The following is a 24416-nucleotide window of genomic DNA, read 5'->3' on the forward strand; positions in this document are numbered from 1 at the left end:
CACACAGAGATTAATTGTCTTGCTGTGACCATTAGCAAAGCAGGCCTGAGCTAAATGGTAGGCTCAGAACATCTTTTCCATGCCACACACAGAATTTTATTTTCTGTACTGTTCTTTGATGGTCTCAAGGGTTCACTGTATTTATATAAAGATTCTTTGCCTCTCCAAATGTTTGTGTTTTAACACGTCATCTTCAAAGACTCCAGTGTGAAAAGAAGAATTCATTTTGAAAAACCCGTTATCTATATTTCAGAGTTATTTGCCAAAGAAAGAGAACTTTTTATAGCCAATCTGTGTAGATCAGTGGTTCTCAAGAGGGGGAGTTTTTGTTCCCTAGAGGCCATTTGGAAAAGTCTGAAGATACATGTGGTCATAGATAGGATCTAGTGGGCAGAAGCTAGGGGACCTTTAAAGTGTCTACAGTGTCTAGGACAGACCCACAGCAAAAGGAAAAAAACTATGCAAGCTAAGTGTCAATCAGACTACGGCTGACCCTGCTGTAGATATTTTGCTTGCATATCACAATGAAACTTTGTTCTGTCCAATGAAGAATTAGCTCATAATAGAACAGAACAAGTGCCATTGTCCTAAGAAACTGTCATAGGTGTCATGTGTTGCCATGTCACATCCTCCATTTCTCTACATGTCTAGTTAGAAAGAAGACTGCTATGCTGGGAACGAGACTGGATTCATAGTAGTTAAGACTTCCATAGCTCAATATGTTAGAGGGAACTGGTATTTTTCTTGTTATTCATGGCAACCATCCCAACTGTCTATGGAGATGATACAAGGAACTCTGCCTTCTGCTGATATTTAGCAGGAAAGAAACCCCTTACTATCTGAGTATTTACTCTACCACTGATATACTTCGTGACCTTGGGGATCTCCCTGGCTCAACGACATTGTGACTTGTGGTTCTAGATGGCCTGTCACATGCTGAGAACACACGATCCTGTTGTCTACATATGAATTTAGATTGTTTTTTGAAAGCCACTTCCATGTTTTTCAATCCCATCTTTCCCATACACCAACAGAGAGGGTTTAATCAAGGTTTGAGGAACCCCTAAACCCTTTTTTTGCTTATGCTCCTGTGCTTAATCTGTTTTCACAGCTTCTAGATCCCTCTCACCTTTTGGTCACCAAAAAAGATATCATTTGCTTGGGGTAGAGCTTAGGAAGGGGCCCATAGGGGTGGAATCAATTCAACATCTATTTATGCTTTCTTCTATAACACATAAAACTTGCCAAGGCAAAGATATCAACTTATTCTTTGTAACTGTCATGAGCACCCAAATTTCAAGGCAGCAGCCATCCATCCAACTTTCAAAGTAAAATCAAAATCTGAACAAAGCCTTCAGGTATATTTTCATCACTGAAAGCCTACATCAACAGAGAGGCTGGACAAGGGGCCTGGGACAGATTGCTCCATCTCTCTGAACCATAAAGTGCTAATCACAATTATAATAATGGGGTGTGGTAGTTTGAAAAGAGATAGCCCCACCAAACTCATGTGTGTGAATGTTTGCCCCATAGGGAGTGGCACAGTTAGAGGTTATCCTTGTTGGAGTACATATGACCTAGTTGGAGGAAGTGTGTCACTGTGGAGGCCTGCTGCCTGTGGATCAAGATGTAGAACTCTCAGCTCCTTCTCCAGCACCACATCTGCCTGTGTGCTGCTTTGTCTCCTTCCATGATGATAGTGGACTGAACCTCTGAAACTGTAAGCCAGCCTCAATTAAATGTTTTCCTTTATATGAGTCGCCATGATCATGGTGTCTCTTCACAGTTAGAACCCTAGCTAGACACAGGGGTAATGTGAGTTAAGAATAATGGTTTTATCTTAAAAAATATTTTGTCAGTGTTAAGCATGTCCATAGGAACCCCAGGACCCAAACTGGTTAAATGTCAGAATTCTGGAGAATAAATAGTCACTAGGTAGACAGAAGGACTCACAGCTCTGAAGTGTCATTGAATAGAATGCACATTGATGTAAGACATTCTTTTAACAACAAAAGGTATCTGAAGGTAAGATGGCATTGTCTACAGGGTTCAGAAGGAAAATGAAGTTAGCCCTAGAATTACATATCCAGTCTAGTAATCTGTGATGACCAAAGGTAAGATAAAAAAATGTTCCCTGATATAAAATAACATGAAGAATACACCACTCCTAGATCCTGTGTGGAAATGTTACCTTAAGGACTTGCTCTAGAAATCTATGAAGTTTTGCTTCTTTGGTTATTTTGTTTTGTTTTGGTTTGTTTGTTTGAGACTGAGTCTCACGTAGACTGGGTTGCCCTTAAATTCAATGCGTACTTGAGGATAACCTAGAACTCCTGATTATCGTGCCTTCATCCCTCAAGAGCTAAGATGACAGATACACACCACCATGGCCAGTTTTATGATAAACTGGCATAAGACAAGAGCATGGGGCATGGGAACATGCAATAATGAAGTGTGATCAGAAAGGGACAGGCAAGTCAAAATATAGACTGTAAGATCAAACAGACTTAACCAAATGCCCTGTTTGGAGCAGCAGCAGTTAACAGGGATCACATTACCCTCCAACAGATTCCTGTGTGAGCGAGATTTATCAAGTCATAATAGTTATACAGTGTTTTAGAATAATATCTGAAGACAAAGCATGTGAGACTTAATTAAAGCATGCTCGTTGAATTTAAACGTTATAAATCTTAGCAATAAAAGATAATTAGACTAAGCCAAACTGGGAAGCAGAGAGAATCAGAGAGTGAAGATAAACACATAAGTTTAAGTCTTAACTTTCCATAATAGAAAGCAAAGAGGAACTGTCTAAAACAGATAATGCAAGAATATAGAAGTGTGGGACTTGGGACAGCTGCTCGGTGTTACTCTTCCTTTTGACATTTTCCTGGAGGCCTCAGGTGATAAGGGTGGATAAGACAAATAAGTTATAAGCACAAAATTTGAAAGGAGGCAGGGAGAGGATTCCTATTTGTAGATAACACATTCCCATAATAGCAGGACCACAGAGGATCTTCTCACAAACTGTTGCAGATTGTAAATGAGCACTGCATGTGAGTGGGGCCTGACAGAAATTGATAGCCTTAATAAATTATAAGGAAAGATAACATTTGCAGAAACAGCAGAAGGTAAATTACCAAGAAGAAACTTACACTGCAAATGCAGAAAGCCTTTCTGAGAATAACTTTGACATCCATCATCCGTGATAGAACCAAAGTGAAAGCCAGGAAGCAGAGAGACCAGAGAGCCTGAAGGTGTCTGTGTGGGTTTGCAATGTAACATGTCCCTCCATGGGTCATGTGCTTGAAGTGCTTGAACAGAAGGTTGCTAGCTAGTGGCATTGTAGGGCCTTCATGGGGTGGGGTTCGGCTGGAGGAAGTGAGTGCTGAGGGATACCTGGGGGACACATCTTGAAGAGTCTATCTCCCACAGCCACAGAAAAGCTGCTTGCTCAGCTGCCACCATATAACCAAAAGCCTCACTGCCAGATCTCAGGAACACAGATGGAGCCACTCTTGCTGCCATGCCTTCCTGGTAATGTCAGACTGAAACTTCCAGAAACCATGAGCTAAGACACACCCTTCTTCTGCTAAGCTGTTTCTTTTGTTGTCCCAGCATCTAGAAGAGGAAACAGTACACAGATGAAACATGTTCCAAACCGGAACGTGAGCTAGCAGGATAAAGAGGGATTCCCATTCATATTGGAAATTAAAATGCTGTATACAATCTCAACAGTAAACAGAATGGGTTGCCATGTTTTGGGCACAGGCAGAGGAAAGAGGAGTGGCAGAAATTCCCCACACAGTCCAAGCTGGCTCCAATGGGCAGGTCACAGAGATAACTCCGATGGGGTACTTCTCTTTGTACATACTGTGTAATGATGAGATAATTCATCAGTGTATCTGTCCACTTACATTTTCATCTTTATTTCTCGTGAAGATACCAGGAACCCTCTCATCTAGCTATCTTTAGTATGTACAATAAATAAATACATTGGGAAGATTTTCAAAAAAACATTTTAGAGACATCCAAGTGGTCAATTGAAATGGGATGAAGGAAGCTTAATGTCTCTTAAAGTCTTGCGTAAACTCCAAAAACTAGCCGGCTCTGTTACTAAGTCAGAAGAACACTGGCAGAAAGCAGAGATGTCATCTTTTGCAGCCCTGAGACCCCAGGAACCTTTGCTAGCTGTGACCCAAAATCTAGATGATAAAAAGAAAGGTGAAACCTTCCAACTTTCTAAAATCATTATTTTTTTTTCCTGATCAAGCTCCAAAATACTTTACTTCATTATTATTTTTTTAAAGAGCAGATTCTATAAGTAAAGTCACAGGATGGATGACACACTGGGAAAAATATTTCTAGCTCATTTCACAGAAAATCAGCTCATCTCCCAACTACACAGGCTATTTGTAGATAGTAGTCAGAAAATGGCCAGTCATTAGTAGAAAAACAGGAAAAGGACATTAACAGAAACCTCCCAAGGAACAAACTAGCTTTTAAATATGAAAAGTTGCTGGGCTTTACCTGTCAAAGAAGAAAACCAAATAAAAATGGCCCTGTGATGCCAGTTTTAAGCTGGCAGTTTAGCCAAACCTAAAAGCCTACATTAAATCTGTAAGAGGACAGAGTTGACTCACTGCCAAAGAGAACTGTTAATTCCATGTCTCCTAGGGAGAGTAATTCACCAATACTTACTAAAATTAAAAACATATGCATGTCAGTGGCACATATACAAAACCCAAAATGACACAGAAAAGATTAGCATGGTCCCTGTGCAAGGATGACCTGTCAATTGATGCAGCATTATTTAGAAACATACTTTTATCTGCTGACTTAGTAATTCATTTTTGGGATTTTATGCTACATGTATCTCATACTTGCACAATCATGTATTAGCAGATTTTTATAATGACTTTGATAGTAAAAGATTACAACATCATCCGACAATGCCATTCACTTAAATAAATTATAATTCAGCCACTAAGTGGACTATTATACAGCGACACTAAGAGAAAGAAATGGAAAAAAAAACCAAGAAGCTCTTTGTATATGAATGTGGAAACCATTCAGAAATATGTTAATTCATATTAATCCATTATGGAATTCTGGTATAAAATGGAGAAATATCTTTCTAGTTTAGTTTTGCTTTATCTACATGAAGAATCACTACCAGCACAAAGATATTCACAACGTGGCTATCTATGCACAGAAGTCTATGTAACACATAAGAAACTCATAAAATTGGCTAATGATATTCCTCAAAAATGAAAGAAATTCTATTTCTAGGTATTTAAACAAAACAATGGGAAGCAAGAACTCAAATGAATATTTCTACACTGATGTTCATAACATTATGCACAATAGCCCAAAGATAGGAACAGCATGAATGCTCACCAATGATTGGAAAGATAACTATGACTGTGTTTTTATATGTATGACATATGTTTATATCATGTACAAACATATGTGCATATATATACTTATACATGACTATCATTTGGCCTTGAAAAGTAAAGAAATTCTGACACATATCACAACTTGAGTGAATAATAAAGGCACCATGCTAAATGAAATAAACAACATACATAAGGCAAATAGTTCAGGGTTCCATTTATATAATGCATTAGACAGGTCTCTCCAGAAGAACAGAAGTGATATAATGAATACATACAAAGGAGTTTAGTCCATTGGTTTACTCATTGGCTGGATAGTCCAACAGGGTCTGGCTGCTCACTGCAAAAGCTGAGAACCCAGCAACTCTTTGATCCATGAGGCTGAGCTACTTAGAAGTCCCCCAATCTGACACTAAAGATCTGGGGCAGTCCTGGAGAACTGTTGGCGCTTAATCCGTGATTGAAGGCCAGGGAAGCTGTGTTCTGACGGCTGGAAGGAGGAGACAGTAGGAAGATACACAGTCACCCACCAGTGAGGAGTGAAAGCAGGCAGGCCAAAGCATCCTTGTTTGTTCCTCAAATCCCATTGTGTCTAGGCCACCACCAAGAAATAGCTTCACAAACCAACCCAGAGATGTGTATCTTAATTGGTTCTAGATCCAGTAAAGCAGACAGCCAAGATCATCCATCATATACAAGGCATCCAGAAGAGTCAAACTCATAGAGACAGAAAATAAGTTAGAACGTACTGGAGGCTGAAAAGGGGGAACAGAAGTTCCTCCTAAAGTCTCAGTCAGGAAGGTAGAGTGATTCTGCAGATGGGGTGTGGTGCTGACTGCATGGCTATAGACGGTGTGCTTAAAATCATTCCTGCTGTGCTACAAGCGTATGCTTTTGTGTCTTGGCTTACAAACAAGGTCTTGTTGGGTAGTCCACACTGGCCCTGAACTTGAGATTCTCCTGGTCAGCCTCCTGAATGCTGAGGTTACCATCATTGTGCCCAGCACACACACGCACACACACACACACATCAGCTGGGCATAATGGTGGTATACACACACACACACATATCATAAAACCAAATACATAACATAATACCAAAAGAAATTGGCTGGTAATAAAGTCGGGAGTGTAAGTAGAAGATTCAGATCTGGGAGAGACACCACTCAACATATGTCTCCTGAACTATGTAAATATATTATGTAATTACCCAACAAGTCATTTCTGAAGAGCCATCTGGACTTCTCAGATCACTTCTGCAATGTGAGTTTTTTTTTTTTTTCTCAATGCAAATATTGCTTTTTTTTTTTTCATCCCAGTGCTTTAAAAAGCACCTACATCATTGTAAGACTGAGAAGACAAACTTCCACACACCAGAACATTAAGCAGCCCTGGCTAACGGAAGTAAATGTCCAGTTTCCTCCTGTCAATGCAGAGAGGTGCAGGTCGGGGCACCCAGAAGGCCATCTCCATCCTGGTCTTTGAGGGGCTGGTTACTCCACTGACTGCACTTGCCTGAGGACATAGGCCTCCTACACAGGGAAGTTGAAACAGGCCAGTTTTGACTACCTCACTCTGCAGTTTATTCACTTGCCAAAGCACCCCTGCTTTGCCTGTGATTGGTCTTCACCTCAGCCACTTTTTGGTTATTTGGTTTGGTCTTTTGAGACAGGGTCTTGCCCAGGCTTGTCTTAAATTTATGGTAATCCTCCTGCTTCAGCCTCTTGAGTTCTGGAGTTACACCATTGATACATCATATCCTTTTTCATCTGGCTCCTTTTGGCCTGCAGTCCTGTCCTATGGAGGAATTGTAGGAGGGAAAAAGGGGGCTTCATCTCTGCCCTACACAGTCCTGTCCCCAGCTGAGCAGCCTCTACTTGAATAACTCCATTCCAAGAAAGACAACCTCTACTGAAGGACCTGCTCCCAGTCCCACTGACACTTGTCCTTATGCTGCCCAGAGACTTCTACTCATCTGTACTGTTTTGTTTTCTAGAAACAGAAAAAGAAAATCTAATATCTGTTCAGCATGAAGTAGCTTCAGATACTTTAGCGTGACTACTCAGTAGATGGTAGGCGGCTCTGGGTTCCAACTCCAAAACTGCAAAGAGCCAAAACAAATCCCAAGTCCTGGGATAGGTGTCACAGGCTATGGCTTCCATCTTGCAGGGATTCACTCTCATGCTTTTCCCTCCTCTCCTGATAAACCCAGCTCTCAAATAAGCTTGACACCACTACTGCCAGTACTCCTTGGGGCCATAGCCAGGGAAGAAATAAATCCTTCCAACATATGACCAACCTAAGGAATAAGTCTCTTCTCTCCCAGTTGAACTTGGACAGTCTATTGTAATGTTAATTAATTTATTTTGGTTGGTTGGGTTTTTTTGCTTTGTTTGGTTTTGTTTTTTAAGCCAGAGTCTCTGTCTCCAATTTGGCTGACCTGGAATTTACTATGAAGAATAGATTTGTAGCAATCCTCTTGTCCCAGCCTTGGGTTGGCAGTGTTGGGATGGCAGGTATGTATCAATATGCCTGGCTCAGCCTACATCTGGACTGTGGCTTTAGGACAGGCCCAGAAAAACAGAACCAAAGAAGTTGGATGTAAGGACTTCCTGACCCAGAGACTCTAATAAGCTAGGATTATATGTGGGGAATTACATTACATTGGGAGACATTTCATATGGAATAATGACAAGTGGGTGCCAAAGGGAAGGGCAAATTGTAGGAAATAACTCAGTCATTACACACATGGCTCACGTGATTCATAAGCTTAGCCTATAGGGACGGTGGAATTCTGTGATCTGTCCTGCTCTGCCTCTCCCTCAGATGGAGTGGCATCTTCCCAGTTCTTTCATTGGCAATGTGTTCTCCTGACCCATAGAGGTAAGTGTCGTGAAAAGTGTTCTAGGTATGATATGATGGCCTAATGCCATCATTTTGAATAATAAAGTTGTCAAAGTTAACTTTCATGCAGCTTTTAGGATTTTTTTATTTTTCATATAAAATACACATGTTTTACTAAGGTCTTGAAGAGTTTTTTTTTTTTCTTCTAAAGAACATAGACTTGTGTTAGTATCTAAGATGTGAAGAATGGTATTTATCTAAAAGACAGATTGGCACTTGTTTTTGTGTCATTATAAAAAGTAAGTTAGCATTAGGATAATTTTGTAAATAATACAGGAGATGCAGACTGTACAGCTCAGAGAGATGGCAGCTCAGAGAGACGCAGACAGTGACATTGTGGATTTTGAACATTACATACATGTCAATTATTCACATATTCATATATTCAATCATTTGTCTCCATCTTCTTTTATTTTTTCTCCTTTCCATCCTCTTTCCTTCTTTCTTTGCATCGTTGTTGCTGAGCAGGGTCTCACTGTTTCACCCAGTCTGGACTCAGACACACAATCTTTCTGCCTTGATCTCCACTGTGCTGGGATCACATGATGTCATGCCTAGGACAATTAAAACCTCTTTTACCTATTTGTCATGGATTGATCCTTTCAACCCATTTTTAATTATCTCCACCTAACAACTGTGCTTTTCACTGGATTCACCAATCTCTTCTCTCTTTAACATGAAAATATTTTAAGAGTCGACAAGATGCCATGGGACATATTTCATTGTCTGAGCAGTGAGATGGGAGGCAAGCCAATGTTACTTCATGTCTTACAGGTGGATTTTTCTTTAAAAGCAATTTAACATGTTTAATTGTGGCTACAACACATAATATAAAACTTCCCACCTGAACCATTGCATGTGTGTAGCTCAGAAGTGTCAAGTGTGTTCACATTGCCACACAAACAATCTCCAGAATATTTTAGGCTTGCAAGGCAGTTGATTTCTTCACATTAAAAAATGCTCTCCATTGTTCCCTCAGCCTTTGTCAGACACTCTTCTATGACAATGACATTGGTAACTTTAGATGCTCCACAGTAACAAAATCACCTCATAATTGCATTTTTTACTTTTTTTTCAAATATTTATTTGTTTTTTTTATGTACGTGGATACACTGTAGTTGTCTTCAGACAAACCAGAAGAGGGCATCAGGTCCTGTTACAGATGGTTGTGAGCCACCATGTGGTTACTGGGAATTGAACTTAGGACCTCTGGTAGAGCAGTGCTCTAACTGCTGAGCCATCTCTCCAGCCTCATATTTGCATTTTTTTTTTTTTTTTTTTTTTTTTTTTTTTTTTTTTTTTTTTTTTTTTTTTTTGGTTTTTTGAGACAGGGTTTCTCTGTGTAGCCCTGGCTGTCCTGGAACTCACTCTGTAGACCAGGCTGGCCTCGAACTCAGAAATCCGCCTGCCTCTGCCTCCCAAGTGCTGGGATTAAAGGCATGCGCCACCACCGCCCAGCCATATTTGCATTTTTAACAACTGGATTCCAAGATTTAGTAAGTGTCCTCAAGTTTCATCCATACTTTAGCATGCATCAGAATTTCCTTCTTCAGGGTTGAGTGATAGTCTATTGCCTTTGACCACAACCCACTGCACCTTGTTTACCTGCTCATCTGACAATAGGTATTTAGATGGTGTCCACTGTTTGGTTATTTGATATAATGCTGCTCTGATTATGGGTGTGCAAATATGTTCTGCATTTACTTATTTTGCACTTATATCTAACTAGACCCTGGAATTATGAGTGCTCATCTGTTTTTCTTCAAGGAGTCTCCACAGGATGTTTTATAGCAACTGCACTGTTTTACATTCCCACTGACTGGGCACAAAGTTCCAGCTTCCCTGGTCTCTACACCCACACTTGTTATTTTCTATTTCTTTAACAGTGGCCATTCTGGTGGCATCTTAGGGCTTTCTTCCTGTGAAGAGACACTGTAACCATGGTAACTCTTATAAGGGAAAACATTTTGTTGGGGCTGGCTTACAGGTTTAATCCACTGTCATCATGACTGGAGCAGGGCAGCACACAGGCAGACATGGTGCTGGAGAGGTAGCTTGGGAATTATACATCTGGATCCAAAGGCAGCAGTGTGTGTGTATGTGAGAGAGAGGAGAGAGAGAAGGAGGGGGAGGGGAGGGGGAGAGGTAGGGAGAGGAGGAGAGAGAACCACTGGCTTGAACATTTGAAACATAGAGGCCCACCCCCTAGTGATACACTTCCTCAAATAAGGCCACATGTTCTAATAGTGCCACTCCCTGAAGAGCAAACATTCAAGTCTATGAGCCTGTGTGGGAGCCATTCTTACTCAAACCATCACAAGAGGGTATGAGGACATAGCTCACAGTGGCTTTGATTTGCATTTCTCTAGTGATTAGAGGTAATTAATATTTTTGCAAGCTCTTTATTCATGTGTATATCTTTAGAAAAACATCAGTTCAAATGCTTTGCCCATTTTTGTTCTGTTCCTTCTTGCTTTTCTTTGGTGCTGAGGATGGAACCCAGCACCTTGTGCATGCTGGGTAAGTGCTTCATGACGACTCTGTGGGCAATTCTGGCTTCTACTTTGCATTTTGAAACTGGGTCTCTTTAAGTTGTCTAGCCTGGGCTTTACTTGAGTCTATACCCCAAACATTCTTGGAACTTATGATCTGCCTACCTCTGTTTCTCCAGTGTTTGGGATGATCGACACCACCCTTTGCCCAGTTTCTGACCCAGTAAGTTGAAGTGTTGCTGTGATTGTTGAGTTATAGCATGTTGGTTACATGACGTCCAGGTATTTGGTTTTTTTTTCTATGTTCATTCTTTCAATTGTTTCCCTCAATGCTAAGAACACTCCTTGGCTATAACACCAAAATACAGATAGTAAAAGAAAAACTGGACCAGAGGTCTCCGTCTGTCTCTGTCTCTCTATCTCTCTCTCCCCAACCCCCGAAAAATCTGTCTGGTTATCAATCTGTGTATAACATCTATCAATCTCACAATTCATCTGCTTTTCAGCCCTTTGTTTCTGACACACGCACACACACACATGTGCACACATGTGCACACACACTCACATGATCACAATTCATCCATACCTGTGCTACCGTGGTTATAAATCTTCCAGGCTCTCAAGAGGCTTCCCTCCACTCCTCATTGCTGTTTGTTGAGAAGCTGACCTCCTTTCATGGTGCTCTGGAGAATCTGGTCAGAGGTATCTTTGCCTAATCCTTCATATCCATCCAAGCATCCAAAGTCATCTCTCACCCACCCAGAGACACAAAACTGCCTACATTGTCTGAAATGTAACAGCTGTGTGTGTGCCTCCTCGATCCGAGTACTAAACACACTCTTACTTTTACTGGTATCAAAAGACACATTCATTTAATATTGAGATTTATGATGCGGTTAAGAAAACAACATGATGAAATTTTGGATCATCTTAAACTTTTTCTCTTAGAGCATTGGCTGCTGGAGGCTTTCATTAGCATTTAAATCAGTGTATTTCTAAAGTGTATTCTGAAATGAATTATGTCTCTTATGACATTTACTTAAATTTATGAAACATACCAAAATATGTAACTTCAGCAACAACTGTTAGATTCCAGTTACGAATTATGATAGACATTTGTTGCTGCATTAGCCAGGGTTCTCTAAAGGAATGAGACTGAGAGAATGGATATGTACATCAAAATGGATTTATTAGACTGACTTACAGGCTATAGTCCAATAATGTCTGTCTCACACTTGAGAGGCCTAGATACTGTAGCCGTCCGTATATAGCCCTTGGGACTGAGTATCTCAGCAGTCCTAAGATGATGCTAAAGACACAGAGGATTTCAGTCTTCAGTCTATATTGGAAGCCTAAAGAATTTAGTTTTAATATCAGCAAGCAAATGCTACAGCAGTGGAATCGGAGAATTTGCCAGACAGATGGAAGGCAAGAAGGCAAAAAAAGCAAAATTTCCCTTTTCCCTATCCTGTTATGTGGGGTGACATATCCTATAACTAGAATGGGGTCTTCCTGCTTCAGATCATCTGGTCAAGAAAAATCTCTCAAAGGAGTGCCCACCTTCTTGGGGGTGAGTGATTCTGGATGTATCCGTTGATAACCAAGATTCCTCAGCAGCAGTACTGGCTCTGAAAGAGATGTACTAATGCAAAACTTTCAACAGAGCCTTCTCAGAACATAGCCCAACTTAGCCACTCACTGGCCCCCACAGTGGATCATTTCTACCCTATGATGGGACTCCCTGGAGACTTCAGTCCTCATTGTCACATTTATATAAGCCAACCATACAAACAGAAGAGTGAATGCTTATAGGAAATATGCACAGCCTACTCTCATTAGCAGATTCAGTATTGGTCAACTTGTATACTATCGCAGCTCAAATTGATTTGTAATCCTAAGTCAACTCTTGAAGTCATTCATTCATAGATTCTAGACATATGTAGAAAGGCAAAATGTTGGCTCTCCAATACACAGCTTCTCAGCTGAAATAGACAGAAGTGATGCTATATGCCTCTTGTCAATCCCTGTCCTGTAAATAGTTCCCCTTTCAGGACCTATTCTCTCATCTATGTATCTATCTATCATCTAACCATAAGTTTATGTTGGTGGGTTTTTTGTTGGTGGTTTTATTGCTTAGAATGGACCCAAGTAAAGTACTGAAGTACTGTGCAAGGAGACTATGCCCTGCCTTCTGGAGAATACACATGCATTAGCTGCTTTTCTTGATGCTGTGACCAAACACCCAACAAGAATCAGCTTAAGCCAGGCAGTGGTGGTGCATGCCTTTAATCCCAGCACTTGGGAGGCAGAGGCAGGAAGATTTCTGAGTTCAAGGCCAGCTTGGTCTACAGAGTGAATTTCAGGACAGCTAGGGCTACACAGAGAAACCCTGTCTCAAAAAAGAAAAAAAGAATCAGCTTAAGGAAGAAACAGTTTATTCTGACTCACAGTGTCAGAAGGAATGCAGTTCATTGTGATAGGAAAGACATGTTGGTAGCTCCCAGCTCCCAAAGTATTTACATAGAATTAGCACATTACATGTATGTTTATTAAACTATCTACAGCTGTCACTTTCCATATTATTCTAGATGACAACATGAAGAATTGACATCATTCAGGTTACATTCAGATCTATATGTATATTTAAAAGCATGAGAACTGATTAATGTAGTATAGTGTCTGTTAACCTTTATGTATGAGAAGTAAAAAGACCAATAGTTCCTAAGTGTGTGTGGATTATAAATTGAACCAGAGCAGAGCAGGAAATGGATGTGAGACTACAACAGAAAACAACAGTTCATGGTGCAAAGACAAATCAGTGACTGTCTTTCTCTCTCCTAAATTTCTCTCTCCAGTTAAAAAAATCACCGTATACTGAGAAGCAGGTATTCCATCTGTTGGTCGCAAGGATAAACACCCAAATTCCCACAGCATCCAGATGAAGTTGTGTACTGTCCAAAGGATGTTGAGCAAAGACATTGGGAAGAATTTGCCTGAAGAAAGGAAGAGACCTAAAAATAGATGTCTAAGGTAACAAGTCACACTGCAGCAGATCTGAGCCATGAATTCAAGCTTTGTCTAATAATCCGGGGATGAGTCCTCAGGGAAGTAGGGGCCAATGCTGAGAAAGAAAAATACTACAACCATCTCTTAGTTAATTAGGACTGAATTCACACCGGGTAGATCCAACCTCCCGGAAGTCAGCTTCCGGAAGTCTGATGGCTGTGGGCCAGTGCTCTGCATTTAAAACAAGTTTGGCTACAAACCAGATGATCTAAATGAAATCCAGTCTTCCAGTCACTGTTGTATTTCTGCCTTTCACCATCCAGGATACATTTTCTAAACCAGGTGTAGTATTGTAAAGCGCTTTGTGCCGCCTGTATGATCCACGCAGGATTTTTATCTGTGGAGTTCTGCTCTATCGACTGACTAGACAGACATTCTCTTCCAACTTTGCTCTGAATCAAAGCCATACTTCTCTGTTTTGTGACCGACATTTTTATTATTACTAAAGACCGAACCTCAAGTCTCATCTATATCGCACAAGCTTGACCACTGACTGAGCTGTCAATACACACCTTGTTTTCTTTTTTAGGCTGTTTTGAAATGAGGTCATGCTGTGTAGCTCAGGGTGTCCTCAAACCAACAATGTCTCTGCCTCAGCCTCCTCAAGTCACAGGATCTCAGATGTGTACCATGACATCTAGCTTAACCCACTTTTTAACTCCGTTTATCTTGGACATACTTTCTGCAGCTGTTGAGATAAATGACAATAATTACAGCAAGCATTTGTCAAAGGCTTGCTGAGTGTAAGGTTACACATCCAATTTCCCTGTGGTCTAGATTCTCAACCAACCCACTCATCTTTTTAGACACCTAAACTCACTTATTTTACAGGAAAGACAGGTTTTTCTTTTTTCTTTTTCTTTATTGGATATTTTATTCATTTACATTTCAAATGTTATCCCCCCTTTCTGGTTTCCCCTCTGGAAACCCCCTATCCTATCCTCCCTCTTCCTGCTTCTATAAGGGTGCTCCCCCCTCCACTCCTACCTCCCTGCCCTGGCGTTCCCCTACACTGGAGCATCGAGCCTTTCCAGGACCAAGGGCCTCTCCAAGAAGGTTTTTCTAATAAATCCATTAAGAGTGATACATATAACAGCAACAACAACCAAAAAACATCCCATATATTTGTTCCTTGTTCTTTCTTCCAGGGGATGACATTGCCATGTGCCATTAATACCTGAACTGCATTTTATTTTACAAAAGGCCTCAGGTACTCACAGAGGTAAGCAGATACATGGGAAATCCTCATTATTGGCCAAAATCTATGATAATACTACAAACTTTAAGTGTGCATTTTTAATGCTCTCAATTGTCCCAACTTATGGGACATAAAAGAGTTAACTTAAATGTTAATCAAAGATCTTGGTATGGACCCTGAGTTTCAGGAAGCAACTTGCATCCTGATATTTAATCAATGAGATATTTTGTTTACTTAAGCATTCCTTCTCAATCTTTGTTTTTTTTTTTTTCTTTCCTTCTCAATATTTGTATCCCAAGCCCTACAGCATGGAATCAGTGTCTGAGAAACCAGGAAGAACTCTGACCAAAGCTAGGTAAGTGCCAGTTTCTGATGCAGGAAGAATAAAGTTAAATCCACCTGGGTTCAGTGAAGGGTGACATGTCGTCTTTTAAGGTTTCCTCTGCCCTACTGCTGTATGAACCCACATCCAGTAGTGTTATAGTAGATTTCTTCCCACGATGAAGATTCCTCATCTTCAACCCAAGTTTGCTCATGTTCGATGCATTCACATTGTAGGATCCTCCCTGAGAATTTGCTATAATAGATTTGACTTGTACTTTCATGAGGTACCATCACTTGTGTCAGAGGGTGCAAGGCAGCCAATAGATGTCTCCATACCATTTTTCTTAATGGAAAGACAGAGAGAAAAGCTGATACCTTCAGGAACAGGGAATCCCACACTTGTTTCTGCTCCCCCGGGTTCATCATGGAAGACAATCTATTCTATCCATTTCCAGAGGAGAGTGTCTTGTAGCACTGGGTTTTCTCAGCATGCCAAAGTTCTGTGTCCACAGACAAGATCTGCCTCTCCCATCATGAAGACTTTGGGCAGATGTGTGGGGATACTCGGATGCCTTGCTACCTTCCCCTTTCTCCCACATGGCACTCGATGTTTCTGTCTTTTTGTATCCCCAGGATTTTGCCTGTGTCCTTCATCACTGTGGGCTCCAAGATACACTTTACTTGGCCTGTGAAAAACAGCTGATTCAACCTGAAAAAATGCATGGACTTCCTCACTATTGACTCTGGGTGGACTCCTCTTGCACTGGTGAAGTTCCAGCCTGGGTTACTCCTGTTTAGTCTTAATACTGAAATTCTAGAGAGTGGGTACCTAATCTGGAAACTAGAACAAAGCTCTTGATGGACTTGGAGAACTAGTTCAATATGTTACATCCACATTATCCTAGATCAGATTGCCTGGTGGCACAATGACCAAGCCTTCCCATCCATAGAAGACATGCTTCAGGCAGTCCCCACAGGCCTCTTCCAGCTCTTTTAGAGAGATCCTTAGGGGTGGCCTTGGTTTTCACTCTAATTCAAAATTTCTATAGCCTTTGTCAGAGACTGGGGTTGTTGAAGGGTGGCTATCTGTAAGTCTCCAGAAAAGTATGATGTGTCTGTCCTATTAACAATACAATTTAAGTAAGCTGTTCGCCCAAAGTCTTGTGTCTTGCATTAACCATGTATCTCTCACTTCATATTAAACAAGACACTCAAGTTTTCATTCTGAAATCTCTTCTTGGTACATTTGTTCATTTTTCGTTAATCTTTTCCTTTCTAAATTTTGAATGGTGTCCCTGAATCAGGTATTGAGAGATGGCTCAATTAAAATCGTAGGGAATGAACATTACATTAGAAACAAATGTGGTATATCTAAGACTTTATGACATGTTTTAAGACAAATGTTGATTTTACTTCAAAATAAAGTACAGTTATTTTATGCAATTTTCACGGGTAATTTATCTTACATAATTGAATACTCTGTACATTTGTTAATTGTATTCACAATCTGATTGAATCAAAAGGAATGGTGCATGCCAATTGATTACTAGGTAACAATGGATACAAATGTATATTATATAAATGTATATTCTGGTATTTCATAGTTATGTCCACATGTCTAAAAACACATGCATACATGCTGATCTTAATATTTAGAAAGTAATCCAACTATTTCAGTGTACACAAATAAAAAGATTAAGAACATGTGAATACATATGTTCTTTGAAGGTAATGGCATGACCTTGGTTAGTCATTAAAGTGACTTGGTTACCTATTGGCTAAATGACTCCAGGTTCTAAGAGTTCAACCAAAGTGAACCTGTCAGCAGTCAAGGTGACAATCTTGAGATGTTTGGTAGCACACAAAGCCATTTTATTGATAATATCATTTGAGCCGCACTTTCTGTACTTGGAATTAATCCTCTAGGAAGAGAATCTGTATATATACAATTATTATAAATTGTTACTAAGTTATATGTATATTTGTTAACATTTTTTTTCATTTCTGACATTTATTTTATTTTAAACTTCACTCAAAAGTTACTTGGCGATATCTAAAGTGAGTTACTGACTCACATAAATAACATTGTAAATTCTAGCCAAAGATAATCTTTGCATTTTCTGACTCCATTTGTTTGTTTTTCTCTAGGGTGTGTTCATTTTCTTAATGTTAACAATAACAAATTGAAATGTTTTTCCCCCAAACACATTTAAAGTCTAAACATATGGTCAGACTTGGAAATAGAGATGCATGCTCTGTGAATCATTTTTACAGCAATGTAATAATTTTAATAACCTACTGAATTTCACATTTCATGGTATATAATTTTATATTTCCTAGAATAAATAGTAGTGAGAATCTGAAGGCATTCTTCAAGGAAATGAGTTAAACATAATTTGACAGCAATACAACTTTCTCAAAAAGGTGCTTATGGGAAATGTAACTTTAACAAGATTTGTAGGTTTGTAATTGTCATCAAGGTAACGAACATGCAAAAGAGTAATGTGGTTCATAATGAGAACCAGTTCTCCACATACATCATTTCTCACTGTGTCTTCTGGCATCTACATTCATATCCCTTTTCCATTTTCCATAGGCCTGAGGATTGACTCCAGAGCCTTTAGCATATCAGGCAAGTAATTCTGCTACAGAGCGGCATGCTTAGCCAGTGCTTTCAAAGTTCTAAATAACATACCTTCTGGGTGGCTTCTTAATTAATCAACCTTTGTCAGCACCTGTTGACTTCCCATCCCAGTGGATCAGGATGCGGTGCCCCCTTAGGTCAGGATGACCTCTGCTTTCTGACTCCTTGTTTCTCTAGGAAGTTAATTTATTTTATGTTGTTATGTAAATATCGGTCAATTCTGAGCCAGGATTATGTTTACACTCTCAGACAATATGTTGGTTCTTTTGCAAGGTGAAAATAATTGCTTTGTGGTTTTGGAATTTAACTTTTTCCTGAGAATGTCGTAAAGTGGCACACTGACTGTATCAATATTGCCCCTGCCCTTCATCCTGACTCCAACTCCTCCTGTGTCCCACCTCTCCCTCCCAAACTCATGACTTCATATTTAATTATGATTTTTATGTGTGTTTGTGAGGGCACACACTTTTACTAAGTTCATCCAGCATTACCAAGACAATGTATGGATGGCATATTCTGTAGAGTTCTGTTGAATTTATTTTATCCCTGGTGCAGATTAACTCTGAAGTTTATTTGTTGGGTTTCATTCTGATGAGAGTGGGAGATTTATGTCATTCACACTATGGTACAGGGACATGTCTGTCTTTTTTTATTGTATTCAACACAATCATAAAAATGATGGACATGTTATTAAATGAGCATAAATAGATAGTCTTTTTATTTGTTTGTTTGTTTTGTTTTTAGTAGAGCTTAAAATCTTGGCTCAAACTGTGGTACAAACCCAAAATAAGAGCAATTTTTAGACATTGGATTTCATTGTAATAAGGCTGTACTTCAATGTCCCTCATATCACCAAAAGATTTTACCTCCTTAGTAGCAAAGCTAAGACAGTTCTGCTGCACCAAGGAATTAATTGAAGGCACAATTATTTGGATACAGATTTCCTGCTATGGTCAAAGCTATTTGATTTGAGTGATTGTTTTCATTCTCAGCCACAGGGAACAGGTTACATTCATGTGTGAATGGTGTGTGTATTAAGATGGTCTATCCATGAAGTCATTCATTAACTGTGTCAATGAACAATGGTTCTGCTTGGAGGGTGGCACAGACCCTTGGTTCACCCTTGGAGGGTGAGGGTAAGAATCTGGTTCGTTGGCTGTGATGATTTTGAAAAGCATTCATCTCAGAAAAAATATAACTTATAAGATTCTCTTCTTCAAAATTGATACAATTATTATAAATATCAAGCAAAACATTCAGTCTCACTCTTTGTTGTCCTCTTACAAGCCACCTCCCAAATTATCTATGTTTCTTTTGGATGTATAAATAACTTTGAGATATGTAAGCTGTTCTAAAAATCATAGTATAGTGTAAAAACATCAAATAAACAATCTTACTAATAGGCTGAAATTGGAGAAGCATGATTTCAAGACCATTATGTGTACACAGTAAGACACAGTCACGTACAAACAAGCAGAAAGTGTATATAGATTGTATAATATTGGACCTATTTTTCCAATTACTAAATTAGAGAGAACACTGGATGACAGCCAACAAATTCCTCCTATTTTTGAATTTCGATTAGGATATGTTGATAATATTAATTTTCATATGAAGAGATATTAAGGAAAAGTGATTGTTACTTCCTTTTATTTTTGTTGTTAGAGGTGGAATTATGTTTGTGTGGATTTGTTGAAAGATTACTTTCTTGCTTTTTCTAGGGTGTAATTTTTCTCCTTGTGTTGGTGTTTTCCATCTATTATCCTTTGTAGGGCTGGATTTGTGGAAAGATATTGTGTAAATTTTATTTTGTCATGGAATATCTTATTTTCTCTGTCTATGATAACTGAGGGTTTTGCTGTGTATAGTAGCTTGGGCTGGCATTTGTGTTCTCTTAGGTCTGTATGACATCTACCTAGGATCTTCTAGCTTTCATAGTCTCTGGTGAGAAGTCTGGTATAATTCTGATAGGTCTGCCTTTAATAGATTACTTGACCTTTTTTCTTTACTGCTTTTAAAATTCTCTTTTTGTTTAGTGCATTTGGTGTTTTGATTATTATGTGATGGGAGGAATTTCTTTCCTGGTCTAGTCTATTTGGAGTTCTATAGGCTTCTTGTATGTTCATGGGCATCTCTTTCTTTAGGTTAGGGAAGTTTTCTTCTATAATTTTGTTGAAGATATTTACTGGCCCTTTAAGTTGGGAGTCTTCATTCTCTTCTAGACCTATTATCCTTAGGTTTAGTCTTCTCCTTGTGTCCTGGATTTCCTGGATGTTTTGGGCTAGGAACTTTTTGTTTTTTGCATTTTCTTTGGCTGTTGTGTCAATGTTTTCTATAGTATCTTCTACCCCTGAGATTCTCTCTTCTATCTCTTGTATTATGTTGGTGATGCTTGCATCTATGACTCCTGATCTCTTTCCTAGGTTTTCTAACTCCAGAATTGTCTTCCTTTCTTTATTGTTTCTAGTTCCATTTTTAGGTTCTGGTTTATTTTGTTCATTTCCTTCGAGTGTTTGATTGTGTTTTCCTGTAGTTCTTTAAGGAATTTTCGTATTTTCTCTTTAAGTGCTTCTAGCTGTTTACCCGTGTTCTCCTGTATTTCTTTAAGAGAATTATTTATGTCCTTCTTAAAGTCCTCTATCATCATCATGAGAAGTGATTTTGGATCTGAATCTTGCTTTTCTGGTGTTATGGCTCTGATGATGCCAAGTAACCTTGGTTTCTGTTGCTTATGTTCTTACACTTGTCTCCTGCCATCTGGTTATCTCTCGTGCTACCTGCCCTGGCTATATCTGACTGAAGCCTGTTCTTCCTTGATCCTGGTTATGTTAGAACTTCTGTGTGAGTGCATGTAATCAAGTGCTACCATGAAATGTGTTGAGGTCAGAGAAAACCTCAGGTGTCAATCTTCAATCTCCACCTTTTTTGAGGCAGGGTCTATTGTTGCCTTGTTTGCCAGGCTCTTGGACCTACAAGCTTCTGGGGATTTTGCTGTCCTTGTCTCCCATTTTACCTCTTCTGGGACTTAATATTTATTTCAGTTTGACACATACTTAGAACCACCTGGGAATAGAGAACTCAACTGAAGAATTGCATCCATTATGACCTGTGGCTATGTCTGTGCAGAATTGTCTTGATTGCTGATTGGTGTAGGGGAACTATTCATTGAACAGGTAGCCCTCAGCTGTGGAAAAACACTAGCTTATATTTCAAATGAGCAAAGAACCAAAGTTTTTGTTAATACTATGTGTTTGGAATCACTATCTTAGTGGGAGTAGATGAAATGTCCAGTTGAATGTGTCTTTCTGCACTTAACCTGTAGAAAGATACCATTTGTATTAGGTAACAAGTCTCCACTAAGAAATGATAGACATCATTTCTCTCTTCTCTTTCTATGGGATGCAGCCTCAGATACACACAGTCACAGCTTCCTTAGCCTAGAACCTGAAGTTTCTCTTCTTGTCTTCATTTCTCCTTGGGGAGTAGATGTTGAGGCCAGTCTTACTATTTTGCTAGCCTCCATTTTATAAACTTTTTGTCTTCCTGCCTCAGATAGGCATGCCCAGCAAAAATTTTTTTTTCTTGATGAAAGATAGCAATGGGCCCTTCAGGTCTAATCACGTTTGTTAAGATACAACATTGATGAGATGCAATCAGACTGTCCTCTAATGCAGGTGAAAAACATGCTCCTCTCCTCGTAGGAGGACAAAGCTTTCTTTAGCTCCTTTGCTTTAATAAGTGTTACTTGGTGTTACCATCTATGTTAAAAGTCATCTTTGCAGGACCTATTCTGAACCTTCCCATAAAGTAGCACCTAGAGGTCAGGATGGAGGTGGAGAAGCAAGGATTATACCCTTGGCTTTTTGAACATCCTATGTTCTATCTTTGAAAATTATTGTCAGAAAAATGCCAATACTTCAAAACCTGATGCAACTGACTCCATTGCTCAAGTCCTGTCCCCTCTGTGATCCTGTGGTTCCTCAGGGGTTGTCGTCCACTTATGACTCTTTTTAGATCAGTATGGGCTGACTTCTAGAAATAACTACATGACAAGGTGAGGTCTGAATTGGTGGCATCATCTCTGGCACTGAATCAGAAGTCCTATAGCCTAGCACTTGCTTTGTTAAGAAATACAGAACTGTTATCCCTTGGCACACATTGGGAATGGGTTTCAGACTACCCTTCCCTCAATGATTCTCATATCCAGATACATTCACATTTTCTTTATAATGCATGGCATAGTATCTATAATATAACCTATACACAACCTACTGAATATCCCACTGTCTCTAGATCTGTGGTTCTCAGCCTTGTGTGTGGGTCATGACTCCCAGAGGGGTCACATATCAGATATCCTGCATATCAAGTATGTACATTACAATTCATAGCAAGAGCAAAAATTATAGTAATGAAGTAGCAAAAAGATAATTTTATAACTGGGGAATCACCACAACATGAGGAACTGCATTTAAGAGTTACAGCATTAGGAAAGTTAAGAACACTGCTATAGATTATAATACTTAATATAATATAAAAGCTTTTAAGTGACTTGTATAGTATTCTATTTAAGAAAAACAACAAGAAGCTGAGTGGGGTAGTATACACCTTTAATCCTAGTGCTTGCAGGGAGAGGCAAGTGAATCTTTGAGTTTGAGGCCACTGGGTCTATTGAGAGTTCCAGGACAGCCAAGGGTACACAGAGAAACTGTGTCTTGAATAAGAAAACAAACAAACAAGAGGAGGAAGAGGAAGAGAAGAGGAAGAAGAAAATACATCTGCATACATTCATCATGTTCACATTTCCCCCATAGATTACTGAATCATGCAGAGTCAACTGTACTTCCTTCACTCTAAAGAGATAAAGTATGGTGGTGGGCACTCTTCCACAACCCAGACAAGAATAGTCCCTCATTTACCTGGGATGCCCTGAGCATCTATTACTTACAGGCTTTCCAGGTGAGCTTAAGATTTCTGTCTTCTGGGTATTCCTGGGGTAAAGGCTATTTGAGATGACTCTCAGAAATAGAGATTTGATAACTGACAATGACTATCCAAGAGGCTGTCTCCAGCCTTTCTTTGGGCAACATAGATATCAACATAAAGAAGGTTTATCTTGGCCAGGAGTGGGACCTGACAGTCCGGGGAAAGACCTCATTAAAACAAACTGACCACATAATAGAGACCCTTCTCTGCAGGGCAAATCCAAGGTTCCTTTTACAAAAGAGAAGAGTTTAGGGAAATTTGCAAACCCTGAAATGTCTCAAAAAAGGAGTGTACCCAAGCAAAAGATTTTGCAGTCCTTGCATTTTAGAAATAATGGGATTCTCAAAGACAGCCCATAATAGAAACCACTGAACAATGAGGTTGTCCAGCTCCCCAGGGCTTAGCCTGATTGGGCTGAACAATTTAACGCAGAAATCCCTCTTTGCGATTCAGCAAAAACCAGAGGCATTTGTCCCTAGAACTGCAGGAAGGACAGGAGGAGGCAGGCTGGGTGTCTCTGCCCTTCCCAGATAGTTCAGTCAGATAGGTGACATTTCAGGCCAGCCTCATTTCACAAATGGCAACCTAGGGAAGTTCCTAAACCACGGAAGCCAGCTGTTTACTTTTTGTGTCTCCCTCTGATTACAGTGGGCTCAGGGAGAAATGGTTGGAGGGATTACTAATTTAAAAGCTTTCCACTTGAGAATCCCCCAAAGCCTTCATTTCCTATCTCAAGCCCCCCAAATACCTCATGAACAGTTCTGACTGAGGCTGCTGGCTGCGTCAGAGAAATTGCAGGATGTTTCTCTCTGAACACAGGCAGCTCTGAAAGCATAGCACCTGGAAATAGGTTAATGAGCCTCGGAATTGCCTGGGGTTGTCAAGACCAACTGTTGGGAATTCCTGTAGAGTTAAGTAGGATGTAGATCTGGCTCGAGTAAATACTATTACCCATGCTTTCTGATTGCCTGCTCTAGAGTTTTGCAGTGGACTCGGTTGGAGTTTTGTCTTGTGTTTTTTGTTTTGAGTTGAATTCAAGCTATCCAACCTCATCACTAGTTATAAAGCAAGACAAAGGATTTAGAACAGCCAGAGTCAAGATCACAAGGTGCAAAATAACAGGGTGCTGTTGCTATGTGCAGAAATATTTAAATATTTAGGAGACCACTTTGCAGTGAATAAGTCATGGGCTTGTCCAATCACAGGCATCTGACTAACATATGCAGGCTCCTTTGACCATGCATCAAGCCAAGTGGATGAAACACCTGTTTAGGAAAAAAAAAAAAAATCAAATGCAGATGATCTCAGTAACACCCCAAGGGTTTTCTTGTTTTCTTCCCAAATTTCCTGCCAGCAAAGAAAAGAGGATATTTTTCTTTTTCTTTTCTTTTTTTTGCCATTCTTTTTTT

The 24416-nt window shown here is 39.6% G+C and overlaps 1 long non-coding RNA gene and 1 pseudogene across 1 annotated transcript; both read left to right on the forward strand.

The window, feature by feature from the left end:
- Positions 1-1685: 1685 nt before the first annotated feature.
- Positions 1686-16610, forward strand: LOC116081925. Its single transcript, XR_004115094.1, has 5 exons — positions 1686-1720; positions 13648-13822; positions 15007-15080; positions 15356-15411; positions 16014-16610. It is a non-coding gene; the product is annotated as an uncharacterized LOC116081925 (long non-coding RNA).
- On the forward strand, positions 4714-4826 carry LOC116082862 (annotated as a pseudogene).
- Positions 16611-24416: the final 7806 nt, after the last annotated feature.

Source organism: Mastomys coucha, unplaced genomic scaffold, assembly GCF_008632895.1.
Source record: "Mastomys coucha isolate ucsf_1 unplaced genomic scaffold, UCSF_Mcou_1 pScaffold7, whole genome shotgun sequence".
Taxonomy (NCBI): Eukaryota; Metazoa; Chordata; class Mammalia; order Rodentia; family Muridae; genus Mastomys; species Mastomys coucha.